The 21,460-nt window shown below is 38.1% G+C and overlaps 1 protein-coding gene across 5 annotated transcripts in view; it reads left to right on the top strand.

Moving 5' to 3' along the window:
* Positions 1 to 21,460, top strand: part of FBXL20 (F-box and leucine rich repeat protein 20) — a 101,397-nt gene that overhangs the window by 28,950 nt on the left and 50,987 nt on the right. The window contains exon 2 of one of the 5 annotated variants that reach the window (XM_047845406.1): positions 6,639 to 6,762. The exons of the other annotated variants lie outside the window; for them this stretch is intronic. The gene's annotated coding sequence lies outside the window, so the exon portion shown is untranslated. The remainder of the gene's footprint in view (positions 1 to 6,638; positions 6,763 to 21,460) is intronic. 5 annotated transcript variants of the gene reach the window in all.

Genomic DNA, 21,460 nt, shown 5'->3' on the forward strand with positions numbered 1-21,460 from the left:
ATTTTTTTTATTAAGTAAGCTCTATGCCAGCCCAAGGTAGGACTTGAACTCATGACCCTGAGATCAAGAGTCGCATGATCTACCGACTGAACTAGTCAGATGCCCTTGGAAGCTTTTTAGTTTGATGTAGTCCCACTTGTTAATTTTTATCTTCCTTGCTTGTACTTCTGGTGTCATATCAAAAAAATCATTGCCAAGATCCAATGTCAAGGAGTATTTTCACTATATTTTCTTCTAGGAGTTTCACAGTTTTGGGTGTTAGGTTTATTTCAGTCTTTAGTCCATTTTGAGTTAATTTTTCTTACGGATGTAAGATACATGTCCAGCTTCATTCATTCTTTTGCATATGAACATCCAGTTTTCCCAGCACCATTTATTGAAGAGACTATCTTTTCCCCAAGTATTTTTGGGTCCCTTTTCAAATGTTAGTTGACCATATATGCGTGGGTTTATTTCTGGGGTCTTGATCTGTTCTGTTGGTGTATGTGTCTGTTTTTATGCCAATAGCATGCTGTTTTGATTACTGTAACTTTGTAATGCAGTTTCAAATCAGGAAGTGTGATGACTCCAGCTTTGTTCTTTCTCAAGATTGCATTGGCTGTTTGGGGTCTTTTATAGTCCCATATGAATTTTAGGATTATTTTTTTCTAGTTCTGTGAGGGAATGCCATTGCAATTTTGACAGGGATTGCACTGAATCTATGGAACACTTTGGTAGTATGGACATTTTAATATGATTAATTCTTACAGTACATGAACAGGGGACATCTTTCTATCTGTGGCTTCAGTTTTTTTCATCGATGTCTTATAGTTTTTAGTGTACAGATAGATCTTTTACCTCCTTGATTAAATTTATTGCTAAGTATCATTTTTGATGTTGTAAATGGGGTTGTTTTCTTTATTTTTCAGGTAGTTTGTTGTTAGTGTATAGAAATGCAATTGAGGAACCTGGGTGGCTCAGTCAGTTAAGCATTCAACTCTTGGTTTTGGCTCGGGTCATGATCTCATGGTTTGTGAGATCCAGCCCCAAGTCTCTCCCTCTCTTTCTGCCCCTCCCCTACTCACCCTCATGTGTGCTCTCTCTCTCTCCAAATAACTGAACTTATTTAAAAAATGCAGTTGATTTTTGTATATTGATTTTGTAACCTGCAACTTCAGTGAATTTATTTATTTAGTTCTAATCGTTTTTTGGTGGAATTTTTAAGATTTTCTATATATAGGATCATGTCATCTGCAAGCAGACACTTACTTCTTCCTTCTGATTTGTATGCCTTTTATTTCTTTTTCTTAATTGCTCTGGTTAGGACTTCTAATACTGTGCTGAATAGGAGTGATGAGAATGGTCACCCTTGTCTTGTTTTTTATTTTATTATTTTTTAAAGTTTTATGTATTATTTATTTCAAGAGAGAACAAATGGCGGGGAGTAGAGAATCCGAAGCAGGCTCTGTGCTGACAACAGATGTGGGACTTGAACCCACAAACTGTGAGGTGATAACCTGAGCCAAAGTCAGACGCTTAACTGACAGTCACCCAGGCACCCCTTGTTTTTTATTTTAGAGGAAAAGCTTTCAGTTGTTCAGTGTTGAGTGTGATGTTAGCTCTGGGCTTGTCATATATGGCCTTTATTATGTTGAAGTATATTTCTTCTATATCCAATTTGTCGACAGTTTTTATAATGAAAGGATGTTAAATTTTATCAAATATTTTTTTCTGTATTTGTTGAGATTGATTTTTTTAAAAAATTTTTAATGTTTATTTTATTTATTTATTTATTTATTTTTTTAACATTTTTTTTTTTCCAACGTTTATTTATGTTTGGGACAGAGAGAGACAGAGCATGAATGGGGGAGGGGCAGAGAGAGAGGGAGACACAGAATCGGAAACAGGCTCCAGGCTCTGAGCCATCAGCCCAGAGCCCGACGCGGGGCTCGAACTCACGGACCGCGAGATCATGACCTGGCTGAAGTCGGACGCTTAACCGACTGCGCCACCCAGGCGCCCCTATTTTATTTATTTTTGAGAGACAGAGAGAGATAGCATGAGCAGGAGAGAGCAGAGAGCGAGAGAGGGAGACCCAGAATATGAAGCAGGCTCTAGGCTCCAAGCTGTCAGCACAGAGCCCGATGCAGGGCTTGAACTCACGAGCCGTGAGATCGTGACCTGAGCCGAAGTCGGATGCTCAACTGACTGAGCCACCCAGGTGCCCTATGAGATTGATATTTTTATCTTTAATTAATGTGGCATATTAGTGTGGTATCTCACACTGACTGATGGTGTGCTGAACTATCATTGCATCCCAGGGATAAATCCCACTTGATCATTGTGCATGATTCTTTTAATGTGCTATTGAACTTGGTTTGCTATTATTTTGATGAGAATTTTTGTATCTAGATTCATCGCGGATATTGGCCTATAGTTTTCTGGCTTTGATAACCAGGTAGTATTGACTTCATGAGATGGTTTGGGTGATTCTTTTTTCTTCTTCAATTTGTTGGGAAGAGTTTGAAAAGGATTGGCATTGGTTCTTTAAATGCTTCCTGGAAATCATCTGGTCTTGGGCTTTTATTTTGGTGGAGGTTTTTAGATACTCATTCAGTCTCCTTAGTAGTTACTAGTATGTTCAGATTTTCTACTTTTTCTTGATTTAGTCATGGAAGTGTTAAAACAAATAAACTGACGCACATTAAAATTTTGAATAATTTATTTGAGCAAACATTGCTTCAAATCGCACAGTGCCAACCCAGATGATGTTTTAGGTGTGCTCCACCCATAGGACCAGGGGAAAGGTTTTTATAGATAAGATGCAGAAGGAAATTAAAGAAATTATTTGGCTATCTCTTAAATGGTTGCCTTATTTGAAATTGTTCTTATGTTTGATTTTTTTTTTTTTTTTTTCCAGATTCCAGTGCATTGACTCTGGCTTCAGGTTTGCATGCAGAGGCTACAGAGGTTTTGGTTTCCATACCAAGGCATTAGAGCCACCTCAGTCTAATGGCCTTCTTGTTTAATTACTTTAACAGTTGAGGTTGTCATGTTTCTAGGAATTTATCCATTTCTTTTAGGTATTCCAGTTTGTCAGGGTATAATTGTTCATAGTGGTCTCTTGTGGTCCTTTGTATTCCTTTGGTATCGTTTGTAATGTTTCCTCTTTCGTTTATAATTTTATTTATTTGAGTCCTCTTTTTTCCCCTTGGTTAGTCTAGGTTTGTCAGTTTTGTTTATCCTTTCAAAGAACCAGCTCTTAGTTTTGTTTATCTTTTCTTTTTTTTTTTTTAAGTTGCTTGCAAGCAGGGGAGGGACAGAGAGAGAGACAGAATCCTTAATCCGATACAGGGCTCAAACTCACAAACTGAGATCATGACCTGAGCTGAATAGAGTCGGACGCTTAACTGCCTAAGCCACCCAGACACCCTTATTGGTTTGTTTTATTTCATGTATTTCTGCTCTAATTTTTATTATTTCCCTCTACTAACTTTGGGCTTAGTTTTTTCTTTTTCTGGTTTCTTCAGGTATAATCTTTGCTTGCTTACTTGAGATTTTTTTTTGAGATGTTTATTTTTTTGAGAGAGAGCAAGCTGGGGAGGGGCAGAGAGAGAGGGAAAGAGAGAATCCCAAGCAAGTTCCACACTGTCAGCACAGAGCCCGATGTGGGGCTTGAACTCACGAACTGTGAGATCATGACCTGAGCTGAAACCAAGAGTTGGACGTTTAACCAACTGAGCCACCCAGGCACCCCTTTTTTTTCTTAATATAGGTAGTTATGATTATAAGCTTTCATCTTAAAACTGTTTTTACTATGTTCCATACTTTTGTTATGTTGTGTTTCCATTTCTGTTTGTATCAAAATATTTTTTGACTTCCTTTTTGATCTCTTCTTTGATCCATTGGTTGTTCAGTAGTATGTTGTTTAATTTGCATGCATTTGTGAAATTTCCAATTTTCCTGCTGTGACTGATTTGTAGTTTCATTCTTGTTATATTATGATTTATAATGAATAAGTGTTGTGATCTTTGCCCACAATTCCTGGCTCACAACTCCCCAAGCCCTTAGAATTTCCTAAATGATAAGAGCAATGGAAACATCTTTTTTTATAATATTTGATTTTTTTCTTCAGTTTAGAGCCATAAAGGTGAAATGGCATGTTGTTATTCGTAACAAGCCCATTTCAACCACACCTGAGTTTATGTTAATAAGGTGACTTTTGGAAAGCCTCTAGTAAGCCTTTAAGGATGGAGGCTGGTTGCCAAAGAAACCAATCATGACTAGAGGGTTGGAACTTTCAATCCCATCCGTCTATTCTCCCAGCCCCACCTATGAGGAGGAGAGAGGGACTGGGAGTTGAATCACTCACAGATGGCCAGTGATGTAATCAGTCATGCCCATGTAATGAAGCTTCCGTAAAAACTCAAAACTCATGAGGTTTAGAGAGCGTTGCACACCCCAGTTCTTAATGTGCTCGGGACCCTTTGGACCTCATCCTATATACCTCTTCATCTGGCTGTTCATCTGTGTCCTTTATAATAAACTGGCAAATGTAAGTTAATGTTTCTTTGGGTTCTGTGAGCCTTTCTAGCAAATTAATTGAGCCTAAAGAGGGGATCATGGGGACCACCAATTTATAGCCAGTTGGTCCGGAGCACAGGTAACGATCTAGGTCCGCAGTTGGCATCTGAAGTGGGGAGTCTTATAGGACTAAGCCCTTAACCTGTGGGATTTGATGCTATCTCCTGATAGTGTCAGAATTGAGTTAAATTTGTAGGATACCCAGTTAGTGTTTACTAGGATTGGAGAATTGCTTGATAGTGTTGGAAAACACACATCAGAATACAACTGTGATCAAGGAAGATACTTGATATAACGTCCTTCTTAATTGAATTTGTATTTGTTTTGTGCTCTAACACGTTCTGTCCTGGATAATGTTTTGTATGCGCTTGGGAAGAATGTGTATTCTGCTGTTAGATGGAATGTTCTGTATATGTCTCTAAGATCGATTTGGTCTATAGTGTTGTCAGATCTTCTGTTTCCTTATTGATTCCCTGCCTGGCAGTTCTGTCTGTTAGTGAGAGTAGGAATATTGCTGTTTATTGCTCCCTTTCTGTTACTGTTTGCTTTATATATTTAGGTGCATAAAAATTTACAATTGTTATATCCTGTTAATGAATTGACTCCTTTATCATTGTATAATGACCTTCCTCATCTCTTGGTTTCTTTAATTCTACTGTTCTTTTAGTGGCTCCTTCTCAATGAGAGAATCTACTCTGTGACACATCCTTGAAATTGGGAAGGCGGGCTGACCAGTAATGGAGAGAGCTCATAGCTTTGTAAATTTACTTAAGCTTTGTTTGTCTTTTTTTTTTTTTTTTAATTTTTTTTTCAACGTTTATTTATTTTTGGGACAGAGAGAGACAGAGCATGAATGGGGGAGGGGCAGAGAGAGAGGGAGACACAGAATCGGAAGCAGGCTCCAGGCTCTGAGCCATCAGCCCAGAGCCTGACGCGGGGCTCGAACTCACAGACCGCGAGATCGTGACCTGGTTGAAGTCGGACGCTTAACCGACTGCGCCACCGAGGCGCCCCAAGCTTTGTTTGTCTTAATACAAATTGCCTTCATTCTTCTAGGTTGGCTATCTGGAATAATCTAGAACTACTTGATTCCAAGGGACAGTTCTTCAAGATATTTGATAGCAACTGTAAATGTTCTTCCATTCAAGATTTTGAGTATTCATCTCATTTTTACCATTTTCCCTAAGACTTAGTTTTAGAACCTCTCAGTATCCTGGGATCCATCTTCTAAATGATAATTAGTTTCCTTTCTCAAATGTGACATTAGAGTTATTGATAACCATTCAAAATAAAGAGTAGGGTGGTTTTCTAGCTTGATATAGTCCTTATGCTTCCCATTAATGTCCTAAGATACAGTCTTTCTTTTAAAATTTGTCACAGTAAGTTACATAAATGACTCATAATAAACCGAAACTAAGTTTTTTGTGAAGTCAGGTTTCCTGTTTTGTATTTATGTAACTGGTAATTGCCTAATCTAAATGCAAGATTTTTTAACTTACCCCTATTTAATTTCCTCTTGACACTGTCCTTTAGAAATCATATTGAATCGTAATTCTAAGGTCTTATTTATCCTGATGGGTTTTTTGGTCTCCACAAGTTTAGTAAATGTGCTTAATGATTTTATGCTAGACATCCCAAACTAGAATTTTTATCAAACATGGTAGTTTGACTGAGTACATGTATTTCTTTTCCTCTTCAAATAGTACTAAATTTACAATAAAGGAATAAAAAGAGGCATAAGACCCCAGGGACAAAAATGAGTGGAAGAAGAAGAAACCACCATAGTTGAGAAATTTTATCTATTTTTTAGAAGATACAAAATGGATAGAAGAGTGTTAAGTAATTTAGCCAAATGGAAGAAGTTACACCCCGGGTTTTCCGCAGAGACAAGCAAGTGAGTTTACCCAGCACAACCTCCCCAGAGACTCAACATTGGTAACAAAATGTCTCCAAAAAGACAAGGATGAGGCTTGAGATTAAAAGTAGGTAATGTTTAAAAAAAAAAAAAAGTAGGTAATATTTGAAAGTTTTATATGAAGTGGTTGAATCATGCAAACTACTTCTTCCCCCTCTAGGAAACTGGGGATTTTTTTCTCCAAGAAAATGGAAGCTGAGGGTTCTGGACCCAGGAACATCAGATGCATGAAGAGGATAGGGGTTTGGAGCCAAGGAATTAAATGAAAATCTGCATACAGACTGGTGGGTCTTCGAAATCACAATGAGCTTCCATTTAGCTTCTTAATGCCATTAATAGGAATGTACAGCCAAAGAATAACCAGATTGTTAAGGAAAGCCTCTAAAATGAGAGGCCAAACAAATAAAAGAGACAAGGCAGAGAGCAAAGAGGAGAAAACTGGGGTGGATGGCAAAAAGTGTTTTAATCTCTAAGATTGAATGTTGCATCTTCAAAAGAAACAGGATGTTATTTTGAAAATCTTTCAACAAGAAATAACCTTTAAAAATAAAAAGTATTCTAATCTCCCCCACCCAAAATAGTGGAAAGATTGTAGGTAAAATTGAAGCAATTTCCTAGGAATTAGAACAAAAAGATTAAATGAGGGAAATAGGAGAAAACTAATTTTTAAAATTAAAGATAGACCAGGAGGTTCAATATTAGACTAATAGAAATACAAATATGAGAGGACAGAGAAAATAGTAAGAAATGATACCCAAAAAATATCCAAAGCATTTTCCAAGTCATAGATTTGCAAATTGAAAAAGCTGAAAGAATAGTAAAAAGACAAAGACCAAGAGACTTGATCATGAAATTTCAGTAAACTGGGGATAGAGAGACTTTACTAAAAGCTTCTGGAAAGAGTATCTAGAGGTTACATTCAAAGGACCAATCAGAATGGCGTTACATATCCCAGTAGTAATATAGAAAGATAGAAATGCTGGGGTGCCTGGGTGGCTCAGTCGGTTAAGCGTCCGACTTTGGCTCAGGTCATGATCTTGCGGTCTGTGAGTTCAAGCCCCGTGTTGGACTCTGTGCTGACCACTCAGAGCCTGGAGCCTGTTTCAGATTCTGTGTCTCCCTCTCTCTCTGACCCTCCCCCGTTCATGCTCTCTCTCTGTCTCAAAAATAAATAAACGTTAAAAAAAAAAGAAATTCATCAAGCTGTGTCTTCATGTCTTCAGTGGGAAAGATTTCCTACCTAGAATTTTATTCCCAGCCAAATTGTCAATCAAATGTGAGTCTAGAATAAAGATATTTTTAGACATACAAGTGGCTCCAAAATTTCAGTTCTTTATCTTTAACATTTATTTATTTATTTTGAGAGAACAAGAACATGCATGCATGGGGGAGGGGCAGAGAGAAAGGGGAGAGAGAATCCCAAGCAGGCTTCACACTGTTCAAACTCTTGAAATGTGAGATCATGACCTAAGCTGAAATCAAGAGTTGGATGCTTAACCAGCTGAGCCACCCAAAACTTCAGTTCTCATGAGCTTTTTTTGTTTACAAGTTGCCCTTATTACATAGCAATGAAAAAGAAATCAGATTCAAGAAGCAGAATTCAAAGAGAAGAGCTAAGGAAGAGCCCAAGGTGACAACTTTGTAGCCAGTCCGAAGAATTCCCCAACAGAGTAAAAAAGAAGAAAGAGCAAAGGGTTTTGGGAAGGTACAGCTGCAGGAGAAAACAGTATCTGATGTGTTTGAGCTTATGGAAAATATTGATAGACATGTGACAAATGTTGGAGCTTTTGAGGAAAAGTTAAAAATATATAGAGGGATGCCTGGGTAGCTCGACTCTTGATTTCAGCGAAGGTACGCATGATCTCACAGTTCGAAGGATCGAGCCCCACATTGGGTTCTGCGCTGACAGCATGGCATCTGCTTGGGATTCTGTCTCGCTCTCTCTCTGCACCCCCCCCTGCTCATGTTTGTTCTCTCTCTCTCTCAAAATAAATAAACATTAAAAATCTGTGTATAGAGAAAGTAGAAACAAATGAGGTAGATGTTAATTTGTAGACAGAAGTACATTGCATTGTCTTATTGTTCTACTTGGCCTAGCAATACTTGGACTAGTATCTCTCTATAATCATAGTCACACTGACTCTTCATTTAAACAAAGACTGTGATAAAATTACAGTGAATATGGAGGGGGAGGTAGAAGTTGAAGCTGAATACTTATATTCCATGGCAGGATGTCAGTAGATAACATCTAAATTTGATAAATCAAGCATGTTTAGAAAAAGACAAATACCAGAAGAACCTCCTAGAAGATTCTATAGGATGTACGGATAGGGAAGAGTTTGCTGTTTTTCCAGAGTCCATTTGTCTTGGTTGATTTTTTATATAAAAATTCAGTGGGGGCACCTGGGTGGCTCAGTTGGTTTAGCATCCGACTTCAGCTCAGGTCATGATCTCATAGTTTGTGAGTTTGAGCCCTGCATCAGGCTCTGTGCTGACAGCTCAGAGCCTGGAGCCTGCTTCAGATTCTGTGTCTTCCTCTCTCTCTGCCCCTCCCCTGCTCGCTTGTACTCACTCTCTCTCTCTCTCTCTCTCTCTCTCTCTCTCTCTCTCTCTCTCAAAAATAAATAAACATTAAAAAAATATTTTTAATAAAAAATTTAAAAAGTTCAGTGAAATTGTATGGCATATTGTAGAGACCTCTTTTCATATATTTATCAGTTAATTAATACCAGCCAGATAATCTAGCTATATCATTCATCCTTTGTTTAGCTGTCTTGTTCATAATAGGACCATTGTCTAGCTCATATCATGGCCTAAGAAGTCTAATACATTTCCTTGGTCTATTAACTTGGTATCCCTTTCCCTTAATGACTTTCTCGCAAAGTTATTTCTTCACTTCTTCTTTAAAAAATCTTTGTTCTAATTTAACATTGTTTCTCTTGGTTCTTTTTAAATTTAAATATAATTTCTGGCATGCAGTTAGGATATCTAGGGTGCTGTGTACTTTATTTGTTTCTATGTTATCTAAAACAGGGGAATGCTTTTACTACAAATATATACCGTGGCTATGTTAAAATACTATTGCTTTGGAAATATTTCCATAACAGTGAGATGATTTAGAACGTGTGTTTGTCAGTGAATTGTAAAATTACTATCTGACATATGTCTTGGAAAATTCCACAGCTTCTGCCAGTTTTCAATTTCTGGCACATTGACTAGAATTTGTACATGAGGAAATCAAACTCTACTTTCCCTTGATTTACCAACCCCTGTGACATTTTGGAATATGAGATTAGAGGTTAAATACTTGCTAATCCTGAGTCAAATCCCATTATTGCCTGGCTGTATCTACTCTTAGTTCTCTAGTGTGTATATAGGTGGGGTGGGGCTAAGGGAAGTGAAGGAGGAGGAGAGAGAAGCACAAGTAATTATGTTGCTACTTTGAATTTTCCGTTCTTTCCTTTCGCGTCATGACCTGGAAAGAAGTTTTCGGTAGGGCATGGAAGATTTCCTGGATTTAGCAGCACCCAAAATGAGCTCCAGTCATACCCAGTAGTCCATCAAAAGTTCACGGAGTCCTCAGGGCCCTAGAATGTTGCTGGGGATAGTTAAAACCGAGTAAGTGAAAGAAATAACCAACAGGAAACAGAATGAAAGTGTATACTTATTTTATACTGAGAGCAATGAATACTGGAGCAGTGGTAGTGGATATAGATTTTGGTTAGTAAACAGGACAGAAGTCAGGATGAAAGAAAGCTCAGAATGTTGAGTCAGATGTTAAAAGGTGTCCAGAGCAGAAAGTTTGACCTATTAAGTAATGTGTCTGTTTTCTATGTGTATCCCTTCCATGGCATTTTTAATCTAGGAATTTCTTTTCTTATGATAAACTTACTCATGAGATGGTAATGTATTGGCCATAGTTTTGTTTTGTTTTGTTTTGTTTTATGAAATTGTATTTCTACTAGGAACAAGATGTTAGGCAGAGGAATTACAAACTTACTTTGTTTTAGGTTTATTTAGCCATACAAAAATGTTTTTCCTTTTAGATTCTGGCAAGAAAATCAGCCAATCGGAAAAACATCTGGTGTTAGTTGAATGAAGGAATGTCATAATCAGTAAAAATTACTTATAGGAAAAAAATAGTAAAAAGCTTATGTAGCTTTAACTCTTGGTTTCTTTATGAAAATTATTTTGTTTTATTTTTTAATAAAAATCTTTAATGTTTATTTTTAAGAAAGAGAGAGTACGAGCAGGAGAGGGGCAGAAAGAGAGGGAGACACAGAATCGGAAGCAGGCTCCAGGCTCCAAGCTATCAGCACAGAGCCCCACCTGGGGCTGGAACTCGCGAACCGCAAGATCATGACCTGAGCCACAGTTGGACACCCAACCAACTGAGCCACCCAGGTGCCCGTATTTCTTAAATTTTTAAAAATCTATTTTTGAGAGAGAGCGAGAGACAGAGCATGAGTGGGGGAGGGGCAGAGAGAGGAGAGAGAGAGAAAGAGAGACACAGAATCTGAAGCAGGCTCCAGGCTCTGAGCTATCAGCACAGAGCCTGATGTGGGGCTCAAAGTCACAAATCACAAGATCATGACCTGAGCTGAAGTCAGACACTTAACCGGCTGAGCCACCTAGGCACCCCAGAAAATTATTTTAAGGAGAGGAAGAACTCTTTATTATTTTATTTTAATTAATTATTTTTAAGTAATCTCTACACCCAACATAAGGCTCAAACTCATGACCCTGAGATCAAGAGTCACATGCTCTACTGACTGAGCCAACCGGCATCCTAAAATTTTATTCTTTTTTTATTTTAAACATGAAAGACCCTTGTTTTCTATTTATTTTTTCAAGTTTATTTATTAATTTTGAGAAAGACAGAGCATACGTGTGCAGGGTAGGGAGAGAGAGAATCCCAAGCACGTTCTGCATGTCAGTGTAGAGCCTAGTGTGGGGCTCGATCTCACAAATGGTGAGATCATGACCTGAGCCAAGATCAAGAGTCGGACACTTAACTGATTGAGCCACCCAGGTGCCCCCTGAAATTTCATTCTTACTCTCTTACTGAAATTTTCCTCCAACCAAAATATTTGACCCATGTTGGACTACCCTTGTATGTCTCAAGTTTTACTCAAGTTCAAGAGTCATTAGCTTTAAACATAGAGCCTGTTTTTAATCGTTTTTGGTGTTAACAACCACTAAAACTTAGTGGCTTAAAACATTTAATTAACGCCTGGCAGGACTTGTGTTGGTCACTGGAAAAGTCATTCATGAAGCTGCAGTTATCTAGTGACTTGACTGGGACTTGAGTCGTCTAAGATAGCTTCTTAACAGTCTGACACCTGGGTATCACTGTCAGCTGGTACTCTTTTCCACATGGTCTCTCATCATTCAGAAAGCCTGGACATTTTCTTACATGGTGGCATGAATGTTTCAAGAAGGTAAAGCTTCAGTGTCTTTTAAGGCTTAGCTTTGGAAGTAACAGTGTTACTTCCACCACATTGTTTTGGTTAGATCAAGTCACCATGTCAACTCAGATACAGAGAGTGGGAAAACAGACTGTACCTTTTGAAGGGAGGTGCAGTAAAATCCCATTGCAAAAGGGCATTGCCACAAGGAAATAAGATTTACTGAAAGCTGTTATTATGAGTTTCTACTATGGTCTCCCTCTGGCTCCAGTATGTCACGTGCAAAACATCCCCTCCCAGTCCTCATGTGCAGTTCCTCTTGATCCAGAGACCTAGGAACTAAAAAGAAAATTTATCTGCCCCATATACACAGTATACACTGTTGTCACAGGAATAGAATAATGGCAATAGACATTCCCCTAAAAACGGGGAGATAACACATAGCACGTGGCACATAGCAGTTGTTGGTTCGTATCAGTTCTGAAATCTAGCTGGACACATATTGTCTGGGTCATCTACTCCAAGAGCAGGAAATGTGCCTTGACTGGGAAATGTGACTAGGGAACTTCATGAGAATGGTTCCCTAATCCATTGTTCTCTGTGGTTCTTGGTACCACATTCTGGACTCTTAATGCTGCTTTCTAAGAAGTCTCTCCTTCTACATAAGAAATGTCTTATGAAGCTGAATAGCTTTCTCAGCATACTTCCTTCCTATAGAAAATTGGAATCCCACAGGCCTCTTTTCATTTTGAGTAGTCTCTGTCCCTTTTAATCCAGCTGGTACATCTTCCTTTAAAATTTGTAGGATTTTCAGGGTCGCCTGGGTGGCTCAGTCAGTTGAGAACCCAACTTCAGCTCAGGTCATGATCTCACGGTTTGTGGGCTCGAGCCCCGCCTCAGGCTCTGTGCTGACAGCTCAAAGCCTGGAGCCTGCTTCAGATTCTGTGTCTCCCTCTTTCTCTGCTCCTCCCCCTCTCACGCTCTGTCTCTTCTTCCTTCAAAAATAAATAAACATTAAAAAAATTTTTAATTTCTAGGATTTTCTATGAATCTGATTTGTGTTCTACTATGTCCCCCAAAGCTACAACATTAGAACTCATTTTTTAAGACAGGCCTTTCTCTACTTTGGTTGTGTCAGGCTGTTGTAGCATAATTCCCTTAAGCTTCTTAGAGGACTTTTTGTCTAGTTGAGAGAGTCAAGTAGTCACGGCTTTAAAATTTTCTGAAGTTTGGGGCACCTGGGTGGCTCAGTCGGTTAAGTGTCTTGGTTTCAGCTCAGGTCATGATCTCATGGTTTTGTGAGTTCGAGCCCTGCATTGGGCTCTGCACTGGCAGCATGGACCCTGCTTGGGATTCTGTCTGTCTGTCTGTCTGTCTCTCTCTCTCTCTCTCTGCCCCTCCCCCACTCGCACTGTCTCAGCCTCTCTCAAGGTAAAAAAAAATAATATTTTTATAAAATTTTCTGAGGTTTTTAAATTTTTTTTTTTTTTTTCAACGTTTATTTATTTTTGGGACAGAGAGAGACAGAGCATGAACGGGGGAGGGGCAGAGAGAGAGGGAGACACAGAGTCGGAAACAGGCTCCAGGCTCTGAGCCATCAGCCCAGAGCCTGATGCGGGGCTCGAACTCACGGACCGCGAGATCGTGACCTGGCTGAAGTCGGACGCTTAACCGACTGCGCCACCCAGGCGCCCCTCTGAGGTTTTTAAAAGGAGCTTGTAGTCACATCTTTGATCTGATATTTATCCTGTGGGTAGTTCTTATTTTGAGAATCTTAGGGCTTGAGAGACAGATAAAGAATAGTTTTATTTTCCAGTGTGCCAAGTTCTAGGCCCGCTATATTTCTTCTACTAATTTTTTTTTTGCAAGCTCTACAGTTCCCTCTTTAGTGTATTTCTTACCATCCTTTATCATATGCAGCTAAAAGATGAATTACCACTTTGAAAGCAGCTGATATAAACACGTTTAATGACTAAAGGAAATCAGATTTAAATAATTTAAGAGGAATATGATGACAGTGGCTCAGAGAATGTCAATAAAGAAATAGAAATTATATAAAAAAAAAAAGAATCAAATGGAAATTCTGAAGTTGAAAAGTAGAACAACTGAAAAGGTTACCAAAGGAGGAACTCAAAAAATCAAATTGGAGGTCACACACAGAGAGAGAGAATCCATGAACTTGAAGACAGAACAATAGAAATTATCCAATTTGAAGAAAAGAATGAAACAAAATGAGCAGAACTCAAATCTGTGAGACATCAGCTGTGCCAACAATACATACAGTAAAGTCTCAGATCGAGGTGGGAGAAAGAGAAAAAAATATTTGAAGAAATAATAGCTGAAATTTTCCAAATTTGATGAAAACCATATATCTATGCATACAAAAATATGAGTGAGTAGGATTAACACAAAGCGGTCTACACCTGGGTACGTTCTTATTGAATTGTTTAAATCCAAATACAAAAAAAATATGGAAAGCAAGACAAAAAGACTTCATGATATATAAGGGAACAGCAATATGATTGACAGCTGACTTTTTCACCAGAAACAACAGAAGCCAGAAAGCTCTTGGATAACCATTAAAGTGTAGAAAGTAAAATTTGCCAATTAAGAATTGTAGATTCACAAATCAAGAAAATGAAAAAAACAACCTAAAGAATGGGAGAAATTATTTGTAAATCATATATCTGATAAGGGTCTTATATCCAGAATATTAAAAAAAAAAACTTACAAATCAGTTAAAACAACCCAGTTTTACTCAAGGACTTGAGTAGACATTTCCTCAAAGAGGTATACAACGGGCCAACAAACGCATGAAAATATGCTCAACATCATTTGTCATTAGGGACAGGCAAAGCAAGACCATAACAAAATACCACGTTATATCCACTAGGATGGGTATAATTAAAAGTAGAAAAAAATAGGAAAATAAGAAGTATTGGCTAGAATGTGGAGAAATTTGTTTTTTTTTTTTTTCTTTTAAGTAAACTCTGCCCAACGGACTCGAACTCATGACCTCGAGATCAAGAGTTGCATGCTCTCACTGACTAGCCAGCCAGGTGCCCCCGATGTGGAGAAATTTAAAACTTTTTACCTTGTCGGTGGCAATGTAAATTGGTGCAGTTACTGTGAAAAACAGTTTGGCAGTTCCTTTACAATCTAGAAATTCAACTCCTAGGTAGATACCAAAGTAGTTGAAAGCAAATATTCATAAAAGTACTTGTGCACACATAATGTTCACAGCAGCAGTATTCACAAAGGCCAAAAGGTTGAAACAATCTAACTGCATTGACAGGTGAATGAATAAGCAACATTTGGTATATCCATACAATGGAATATTGCTCAGCCATAAAATGGAATGGATCACTGAGATATAGTACTATATGGATAAACATCAAAAATGTTGTAAAAATGAAATAAGCCAGATATAAAAGATCACATGCTGAATGATTCCATTTATGTGAAATATCTAGAATAGGGAAATCTGGGGGCACCTTGGTGGCTCAGTTGGATAAGCTTCCGACTTCAGGTCATGATCTCACAGTTCGTGAGTTTGAGCTCTGCATCAGGCTCTGTGCTGACAGCTCAGAGCCTGGAGTCTGCTTCAGATTCTGTGTTTCCCTTTCTCTTTGCCCCTCCCCTGCTCATGCTCTGCCTCTATCTCAAAAATAAACACTTAAAAAAAATAGAGTAAGGAAATCTATAGTGATAGAATAGTAGTTGGCTAGGTCCTGGGAGTGGGAGGATATGGGGTGGTAGGTCTTGGGATTGATTACTTAATGAAGACTGGGTGTTCTGGGGGAATGAAAACTTTGAAATTAGAGAGACATGGCAGTTGCACAGCATTGTAAACACTAAATGGCATTGAATTGTGTAATCTATGTGAATTTCCTTTCAAAAATAATTTAAGTGAATTCTATATCCAGCAGAGCTATTATTGAAAAATACAGGCAAAATAAAGACATTCTCAGAATAGCAAACACGAGAATTTGTTGTTAACAGACATGAAATACTGCTTTACATGAAATACTAAAGCAAGTCCTTCAAGCTGAAAAGATATGATTCCAGATGGTAACTTGAGGGAAAAGCACTGTAAAAGTTAATTACAGGAATAAATATAGAAGATTATAAATAGTTTTTTCTCTTATATTAGTTCAACTGAATTAAAAGACCGTTGTGTAAGACAATAATTATAAAACTGTGTTATTGGGATTTTAAGATAAGTATGTAACATATGATAATAGCAAAAAGGAGGAGGGATGAAATGGATTTCTGTTGGAACAAAGTTCCTATATTTTGCCAGAATTAAATAAGTAATAATCTAAAATTGTGATAAGATACTTTTTCTAAACAACAAAAAAATTACAATGATACTCGAGAAAATACCTACTTAAAAGAAAACAGTAAAAGAGAAACAGAAGAAAAAAAGACATGAGACATATAGAAAACAAATAGCAAAATGAGAGACATATCCAACTAAATCAAATAATTACATTAAATGTGAATGAGTTACATACTTAAAAGGCATAGATTGTCAGACTGGATTTAAAAAAAAAAAAGATTGAACTTTATGCTGTGTAGAAGAGGCACACTTTAGATTCAAAGCCACAGATAGGTTGAACATAAATGAATAGAAGATGTACTACATACTAGCCTTAATCCTAGAATGAACCCCCAGTTTGGGGGTGCCTGGGTGGCTTAGTTGGTTGAGCGTCCGACTTCGGCTCAGGTCATGATCTCACAGTTCGTGAGTTTAAGCCCCATGTCGGGCTCTGTGCTGACAGCTCAGAGCCTGGAGCCTGCTTCAGATTCTGTGTCTCTCTGCCCCTTCCCTACTCATGCTCTGTCTCTCAAAAATGAATAAACATAAAAAAAAACCAATTTGATTCACAGTAGCATCAAGAAGTGTAAAATACTTGGCAATAAATGTAACAAAAGACTTAATACACTGAAAATTATAATTAAGTAGGCTGCAAACCCAGCATGGGGCTTGAACTCATGACCCTGACATCAGGAGTTCCATGCTCTACCAACTGAGCCAGCCAGGTGCGCTAACACTGAAAATTATAAAACATTGCCAAGAAAAACTAAAGAAGACGTTAAAAAAAAAAAAGACATTCCAAGTTCACAGTTTAGACAACTCAGTACTGGGGCGCCTGGGTGGCTCAGTCGGTTAAGCGTCTGACTTCGACTCAGGTCACGGATCTCGCGGTCCGTGAGTTCGAGCCCCGCGTCGGGCTCTGGGCTGATGGCTCGGAGCCTGGAGCCTGCTTCCGATTCTGTGTCTCCCTCTCTCTCTGCCCCTCCCCCCTTCATGCTCTGTCTCTCTCTGTCTCAAAAATAAATAAACATTTAAAAAAATTAAAAAATAAAAAAAGAAGACTCAGTATTGTTAAGATGGCAGTTTTCTCCAAATTGATCCGTAGAATCAGTGTAGTCTCTATCAAAATCCCAGCAGGCTTTTTTGCAGAAATTGGCAAGCTGGTTCTAAAATTTTTATGGAAATGCAAAATGAAGAACACAATAAGAGGAGTTACACTTCTGATTTCAAAGTGATATAAAGCTATGTTAATCAAGCCAGTGAGTTATTGCATAAAGATATACCTATAGATTAATGTAACAGTATAGAGAATCCAAAAATAAATGCTTACATTTGTGGTCAGTTGATTTTCAATAAAGGCAATTTAATGGGAAAAGAATAGTGTTTTAAACAAATGGTATTGAAACAATTGGATATCTGCATGATAAAAGATATACAACTGCGCCTCCAACTGTATACCAGAAATAACTCAAAATGGATCATACACTTAAATGTAAGAACTAAAATTATAAAACTTCTAGAAAAAAACATGGCAGATAAGATTTATGACCTTTGGTTAGGCAGAGTTCATATACAGTTTTCCTCTGCCATCTGAAAGTAGAGTGTTCCTGTGAAATCTTTTGTAAACTGAAATGGTGCAAAGTGAAGAAGCAATTATTATTAATCTATATGGGAAATTTATTGAGTGTTCCTAGACCCCCGCCCCCAAAAAAAATCTCTTCAGTTTTTCTGATGTCTTAGGATACATCTTTCTAATAGATGCACAAAATAAATCTAGATAGAGCACAGAGGCTCACAGACACAGGTCAAAGTTGTAGCACCTTGACACTGAGATGCTGACTGCAGTTCTTGGGGAAGGAGCTTGGCAGCACCACTCTCACTGCTCTAGGCGCACACTATCTATGTAATGGCTCACGTAAAACAAACGCTGAACACTCTTTTCACTTTTTGACTTTTTTCATAAAAGCGAAGGTCCTCTTCAGTTATCTTGGTTATCAGTTAAGAGATGATATCAGGGGGCGCCTGGGTGGCGCAGTCGGTTAAGCGTCCGACTTCAGCCAGGTCACGATCTCGCGGTCCGGGAGTTCGAGCCCCGCGTCAGGCTCTGGGCTGATGGCTCAGAGCCTGGAGCCTGTTTCCGACTCTGTGTCTCCCTCTCTCTCTGCCCCTCCCCCGTTCATGCTCTGTCTCTCTCTGTCCCAAAAATAAATAAACGTTGAAAAAAAAAAAAGAGATGATATCAGTTTATTAGTTAAAAACAGCTACAAATGTAGGTCTTTCATAAAAGCAAAGTCACATAACAGACTTTCAAAAAGTAGGGAATTCTTATATGTGACATCAAAAAAAGCATGATCCATTAAAAAAAGGTAAATTGGACTTTATCAAAATTAGAAACATTTGTCCTTCAGAAGATACCATCAAGAAATAGAAAACACAACCCACAGAATGGGAGAAAATATTTGCAGACCATAGAGTCGGTAAAGGGTCTGTATATATATATATATATATATATATATATATATATATATATGCCCATTATATATACAGAATCCTTAAATATATAAAGAACACTTGGGGTGCCTGGCTGGCTCAATCTGAAGAGCATGTGACTCTTGATCTTGGGGTTGTGAGTTCAAGCCTAACGTTGGGTGTAGAGATTGCTAAAATAAATAAATAAGCTTTAATAAATATATATATCAATCAAATGATTTGAATACATATTTCACCAAAGAAGTCATTTGGCTAACATGAAAAGATGCATTAGTAGTTAGGGAAAAGCAAATTGAAACCTTGATATACCAACTGGCTAAAGTTTAAAAGATAGATAAGAACAAGTGATAGCAAAAATATGGACACACTGGGTGATGGGTATTGAGGAGGGCACCTTTTGGGATGGGCACTGGGTGTTGTATGGAAACCAATTTGACAATAAATTTCATATATTGACAAAAAACAAAAAACAAAAAAAAATATGGACACACTGGAACCCTCATACATTACTGATGAGAAGGTAAAATGGTGTAGCCACTTTGGAAAATAATTCATCGCTTTCTTTAAAAGTTTTTTTTTTAATATAATTTATTGTCAAGCTGGCTAACATACAGTGTATACGAGTGTGCTCTTGGTTTTGGAGGGTAGATTCCCGTGATTCATCACTTACATACAACACCCTATATTCATCCCAGCAAGTGCCCTCCTCAATGCCCATCACCCATTTCTTTTTTTTCTAATTTAAAAAAAATTTTTTTTAACGTTTATTTATTTTTGAGACAGAGAGAGACAGAGCATGAGTGGGGGAGGGTCAGAGAGAGAGGGAGACACAGAATCTGAAACAGGCTCCAGGCTCTGAGCAGTCAGCACAGAACCTGACGCGGGGCTCGAACTCACGGACTGCGAGATCGTGAGTGACCTGAGCTGAAGTCAGATGCTTAACTGACTGAGCCACCCAGGCGCCCCCATTTCTTTAAAAGTTTAAAATAAACTGAGGCACTTGGCTGGCTCAGTTGGTGAGCATGTGACTCTTGATCTCGGGGTTGTGAGTGAGCCCCATGTTGGGTTTAGAGATTACTTTAAAAAAATTTGTCTTTTTTTTTTTTTTTTTTTTTTAGTTTATTTTTGAGAAAGAGAAAGAGAGCTTGAGTGGGGGAGGGGGGGGGAAATCTTAAGGGACACCTGTGTGGCTCAGTCATTTGAGCATTAGACTCTTAATTTTTGCTCAGGTCATGATCCCAGGGTCTTGGGATAGAGCCCTGCATCAGACTCCGCACTGAGCGTGGAGCCTACTTGAGATTTTTTCTCCCCCCCCCACCCTCCCTCCCTCTCTCTCCTTTTCTCTCTCTCTCTCTCTTTCCTCTCCCCTTCTGTCCCTCCCCTACTTGCTCATGCTCTCAAAATCAGGTCTTAAAAATTTTTTAAGTTTAAACTTGGGGCACTGCTGAGTAGCTCAGTCGGTTAAGCATCTGACTTTGGCTCAGGTCATGATCTCACAGTTGGTGGGTTCAAGCCCTGCATTAGGCTTTGTGCTGACAGCTCAGAGCCTGGATCCTGCTTCAGATTCTGTGTCTCTTTCTCTTTCTGCTCCTCCCCCTCCCATGCTCAGTCTCTTGAAAATAAATAAATGTTAAAAAAATTTTGTTTTAAACAAACAACATAGACTACAACCCAGCAGTTCTCCATCTTAGATTCTATACATAAGAAATTAAAACATATATCAACCCAAAGACTTAGAATAATCATAGAAGCATTATTCATGATCATTAAAAAAAAAATTGTAGCGGGGTGCCTGAGTGATGGCTCAGTCATTTAAGCGTCCCACTTCAGCTTGGGTCAGGATCTCCTGGTTTGTGAGTTCTAGCCCCACATGGAACTCTGCACTGGTGGTGCAGAGCCTGCTTGGGATTTTCTCTCTCTCCTTCCTTCTCTCTCTCTCTCTCTCTCTCTCTCTCCCTCTCTGCCCCTTCCCCACTTGCACTCTCTTTATCAAAATAAATAAACTTTTTAAAAAAATATATTAAATTTATAGCAATCTTGATGTTTGTCAGCTGAAATGGATAAACAAAATATGGCATTTCACAAACTGAAGTAGTATTCAACAGTATTTTTATACTGGAATGAACTATTGGTGCATGCTACAACATGGATGAGCTTCAGAAATGCAGAATAAAGGAAGCCAGATGCAAAAGTGAGATGTTTTTTGTTTCCATTGTTTTTGAATGTCCAGAAAAGGAAAATCTAAAGAGACAGAAAGCTAATTAGTGGTTGCTTGAGGTTGGATATCAGCAAATGAATGGATTGCAGATAAGCATGAGGGATATTTGGGGGGATGATGGAAATTCATAGAAAATGTGATCGTTGCACAGCTTTACAGATTTACTAAAAATTATTGAATGTACACTTAAAACCAGTGAATTTTATGGTATGTGAATTATTTAAAGCTGTTAATAAATACTATATACATATAAAATTGCATAATCGTGAAAACAGTAATTAACAACTTTTTTTAAACAAGAAATTTAATGTAGCTCATATTCCTTGAAATAAATGGGCCATAAGCCGAGTCTCCAAACTTTTGTTTCTTCAGATATTTTGTTTTTTCCCCAGATATTTCAGTTGTTAAGTCGTTTGTTGTAATGATTATCAGTTTGTTACTGTGCTGATGTCATATGTGTTTTAATTACCAAGTTTAGGGTCACATTCAATTTATTAAATATTTTTACTTAAAAAATTGGGGGCAAGGCACTCTACCATAAAGAT

Source organism: Prionailurus viverrinus, unplaced genomic scaffold (genome assembly GCF_022837055.1).
Source record: "Prionailurus viverrinus isolate Anna unplaced genomic scaffold, UM_Priviv_1.0 scaffold_35, whole genome shotgun sequence".
Classification (NCBI taxonomy): Eukaryota; Metazoa; Chordata; class Mammalia; order Carnivora; family Felidae; genus Prionailurus; species Prionailurus viverrinus.